Here is a 5,153-nt window from a genome sequence, read left to right on the forward strand (position 1 = left end):
GAGGTGAAAAGGGGTTTTTTTGGGGGGGGGGGGGGGTAAACATATGTTATCAATTGAGCTTAACTTGTATCGAACCACAATATTGCTTTAACTTAAAGAGAGCTCATTTTGAAAACATAATTGAACTTAGTAGGATGCATTTTTTATATGTCTCAGCAAGTGTTCATAAAACACCAACCAACCATCCAGGTTCTCAATATCCTGGGAGCAAAGTTGTGGAATGCACCAGCACCCCTCAATGAATTAAGAAAACTACAACTATTCAAAAGCGCCCTGAAGATGACCTGCTCCTTGACCCTGGAGGAATAAAGAAGGTCAAGGGGCCTCCAAGAGGAGAAAGACCTCATGTCTCTGAGGAAAGGCCACTGATTTTACCTCAGCAACACCTCTCAGCTAGAGCGCAAGTATGCAAAAAAGCTTCAAGTCAAACTCTAGGAAGAATCTACCAAAAATTACAATTCTGTCATCAATTACTACTGTCATTCCAAACCTGACTTTCTTTGGAACACAAAATAAGATTTTGTCTAGGGCTGCATGATAAATCGCATGCGATATTTAACGCGCATCTTATCAGTAAAGCCGGTTCTGTAATCAGCGGTAAATCTCCATCACGTGCGGGCTTTCACATTGAGTAGCATTAACTACACAGAGCCGTTGTTCACTGACGAGCTGCGCAAAAAATCGCGCAAATATGAACGTGGTTTTGCGCAGCTCATCAGTGAACAACGGCTCTGTGTAGTCCTACTACTTAGCAGCCCTAACTTTGTCTATACAATAATAATAATAAAATAATAATAGCATTTTCATTTTTAGTGAACTATCCCTTTAACTCACCAAGCCTAAATACAGAAAGTGATTGTGCAAAAGGTTTTAGTGTTTAATTCTGCAACAAAAGTTTGGTTGCCTGGAAAACAGCTTTGCAGAGACCATAGAGAAGAGTAAGAGATCAGGCAGGTTTAATCCTACACTAACCAACCATGAAGAGCATGTAAAATCATAATGTTTGCAAAGTAGGGTTTAGGGCAAAAGCATTGACAGGCACAAAAGAAAAACAAGGAGAATGAAAGTGAAGCACGGAAGAGATCAGAAGTAATTACAGTCACCTATTATTCACCTAATCTTCTTTGAGCCAAGATGAAGGACAGCTTGAGGATACAAACTGAAACAGGATTATACCTGACTGAGTGGCGAAAAGACAATAAGATCTCATATTACAAGCAAACACAAAAACTGTAGCTGACAACAGAACAGACAAATCTCTGATTCAAAACTACTGAAGGTGTGTAGATGCAGCGCACAATTCAGAACGCAGTAAACAGGAGTGGCCTAGTAACATGCAGGGCCTCTGGAAATAAATGATGCAAAGTGAAGCCATTGTCTGATCCAAGTGAACCACACCACTCAGAGAATAGGACATTCAAACGGTCACACAGGCTTATTGTTATGGGCAAGTTGAGCAGGGTCCTGTCTCACAAGGTCTGGCCGGAGCCGAAAGGCTCGTTGAGCATTGCCATGCTGCGATCTCTCTCAAGCCTCATTAAAGAAGTCCTCATCCAATTCTGTAAAAGACAACAGAAGTTGTACGTAATACATTTTCACTGAACGCTGCGGTTGAGCAGTGAGCACTGAGGATGCGCACCTCAGCTGTGGATTGATATAAAGAGCCAAATTTGAAGGTTTTATTTGTCTCCCACAAGTATCTGGTGCAATGGCAGCAAACAGTTTTTAGTGTTTCACAGATCTTTTTGTGCAAAGCATCTTCAGAAGTGAAGTATCCTTGCATTCTTCATAAAGGTTCTAGTTCTTGAACGGTTGCCATGGTTAAATGCCATGAACTAGAAAGTGCTGAATGCTTAAAGCATACTGGTTTTGATGCAAAGCAGTGTACCAAAAATGACAGAGAACACTTCAATGCTAATGACCAAACAATGAGCACTGGACTGCAATGACCAAAAGTGACAGTAAAGACATTTATAACAATACAAAAGGTTTCTACATCAAATGCATCCTGTTTTTTAACTTTATATTCATGAAAATATCCTGAAAAAAGTATCACAGCTTCCACAATAAATATTAATTGTTTTCAACACTGATAATAAGAAATGTTTCTTGAGCACCAAATCAGCATATCAAAATGATTTCTGAAGGATCACATGACAGTGAAGACTGAATAAATGGCTGCTGAACAATTAATATTAAATCGTAATAATATTTAAAAGTTTTTATTGTATTTTTAATCAAATAAATGCAGCCTTGGTGAGAAAAAAAGAGCCTTTCTTTCAAAAACATTAAAAAAATCTTACCAACCCAAACTTTTGAAATATAGTTTTTATATATGGCAACACTGATCTCAGTAATGCTTTGTTTGTCAGAACAGTCTAATGTGATGTGCTGTGCTGGTGTGGGGCAACCCCAGCTGTCCCGGGACCACCCTTTCACCAGCGGAAACAATTACGACTCCCAGTGGTGTCTCGGCTGTCTCCACATTAACAAACATGAGTTGTGGAGGCAGCATCAGCCCCAGTGATCTGATTGGATAGCTGGTGTAACCCAATGCCTAATTAATTACCAAAACACCCCACCACACACACACACACACCATTCACCTGCATCCGGGCACGTGGCTCTGCAAAAGAGGTGGTTTGTTGATGGCACAGTCAGACAAAAGACAACACATGCCACATGCCACACACACACCCACTCATGAATACCTCCATAAACAGAACACAGCTTTAACATTATCATTCATTGCCCGCTTCCCAGCCTGATCTCTCGCCTACACACACAATGCAGCACAAAAAGAAAGTCAAACCTTTCACCAGTGTGGTCAATAAGAGTACACATCACATGAGTGACACTGCTGTAAACCTGTCTGGAATAACGGGCTGTACAGAACAAATGTACTCTGTCAGTGACAAACACTGATTCCAAGCAATGGAATAAATAAATAATAATAATAATAAAGCTTTTCACCAAAAATTTAACTACTGAATGCTCATTGAGAGCTCAGTAGACTTAATAGTGGGAGCTTTATTGCTAGATTCCATTTAACCAGAAATGTGTTCATTCAATCCCAGTCAATGTAAGTCTTACTCATAATCACAGAGTTCTCAGCAGAGCATTAAACATCCTCACTACTGCAAAAGCACAAAAAGAAAGACAAACACATTCATGTCGAAGTCTAAGTACAAAATCTAAAGAAATGGAATCATATTGATATTATTATCTGCTCATACTAACTGGTAAAATATTTTTCTAAAGAGTTGAGTTGATAATTCACCCTCATGTCTTTCCAAACTAATGTATTTTCTTTAGTAACCACTGACTTCCACTGTATGGAGAAACAAACACTGCAACATCTCTTAAAATATCATATTTTATGTTCCACAGAAGAATAGATTCTTACAAGTTTGGAATGACATGAGGGTGAGTAAATGACTGAATTGTAATTTTTAGGTGAACTGTCCCTTCACCTGACAAAGCTCTTTTCTGTGAGAGCATGTGAGAGTTGCAAAAGACCCCAAAAACTTGTATTCAGAGTTGGGAGATCACAAGATAATGCAGGTTCACCTACCCTCTATCTTAAAAGTATAACTTATAATAATAACATGCCAAATAATACAATAACTTCAGTTACAATGTTATAAAACGCAAACAAGGCTGTCGTTGATCACCATGCCTTACATCAAGAGTCAAAGCAGGAGCCCATATGAGGGCACATTTGCTCAGACTGAGGGGAATACAAGTCAAGTGCAGAAATCCATCACTCATGATGCCTCATGGTGCCCACTAGGGTATATTACCCTAGTAACAGAGAACCGGCCGAGACTGATGAAAATGTGGGGTGACAGGGGCTTTCTAACTTAAGAGAACTGAGGATACCAGTATGCGGCTATCTGCTGATGGATAAATAAGAAAGACTTTTAGGTCTAGTCAGCACTAAGTGTGGAAATGAGGCTGCTATCTATTGTTTGGTCTCTCTTCCACTAATCAAGTGTTAAACACTTGATTAGTGAAAAGAGACCAAACGACAGAAAGAGAGACCAAACAATAGATAGCAGCTTAATTCCCACATTTCAGCATTATCAACTAGATGGGATTGGCGGGATCCTACAGCCATAAATAAATCAGTCAGATAAGCTTGGTTGAAGTGTCAGTAGCCTACGTTTCCATATAAGGTTTATATATTCATAAGACAAAGAAAGAAGACCTAAAATGAATGTATATCTTAACAGCCTTCATAAGAAAAAAACACTGTGATAAAAAATCTGAATAATTATTTTATTTAAAAAATGCAAGTTGCTGGCTTATCTTTTTATTTTCATTTTTATTATATATATTTATAGTTTCTGAATAAAAAGCAGTGATTTATGTCATACAGTCTGATTTGATTTAAGGGTCACAAGCTATAGTGAAAAATGAAAATCACAAACATGATATTGTAAATCACATAATGTTATACATACAGTTGTATTCATTAATGTGTAATATAATGAAAGTAGCTTGAAAAAGATTTTAAGAATTTTTATCTGAGGTTAAAAGGCCACCCAAGCTTCATGTGTTGATGGTTCCATTGCTGTAGCCTATACCAAAATGTTTAGGTTACATAAAAAATATATATTATAATAATAAAAAAATTGATTGATTTTATTATTGTTCATTTCAAAGAAAAATGCAACTACATCTGAAACAAGAAAAATAAATAATTTAGTAGGTCTTTGAAATAATACAGCTATAATGAGGAAAACAATGGCAGATTCCCTAATGAGAAAGTGACAGTCTTGTCCTGAAACCATCTCACAGGCCATCGAGGTTGAGTTTTTTCTTTCTTTACATTACCATTTATTGCCATTTGGCTATAATTAAGATGATAATTATATTTTGTGTCAAATGTACACAAAGCAGGAGTCTGTACGAAAGCTGAACACACTGGGTCTTGAGACATCATCTTGACTCACTCCTTTGGCAAATAGCAGTTTAGGTAAAAATAAACATTCCATGATACTTAAACAACAACATCATTTGTTAACAGGCTCCAGTCATTGTTTACAGCATTTTGTGCTTAATCTTTTTAAGAAGGAATACAGGGCTGTTGTATTGTGTTGGCTGCATGCTCCCCTTCTCATATGAAATATTCAGATTAGTAGTCAACT

The 5,153-nt window shown here is 37.6% G+C and overlaps 1 protein-coding gene across 1 annotated transcript in view; it reads right to left on the minus strand.

The window, feature by feature from the left end:
• The window catches only part of LOC107568119 (disheveled-associated activator of morphogenesis 1-like), a 76,772-nt gene that overhangs the window by 71,156 nt on the left and 463 nt on the right, over positions 1-5,153 (minus strand). The window lies entirely within an intron of this gene.

The sequence above is a fragment of the Sinocyclocheilus grahami genome, unplaced genomic scaffold (genome assembly GCF_001515645.1).
Source record: "Sinocyclocheilus grahami isolate Dianchi unplaced genomic scaffold, SAMN03320097.WGS_v1.1 scaffold1216.1, whole genome shotgun sequence".
Classification (NCBI taxonomy): domain Eukaryota; kingdom Metazoa; phylum Chordata; class Actinopteri; order Cypriniformes; family Cyprinidae; genus Sinocyclocheilus; species Sinocyclocheilus grahami.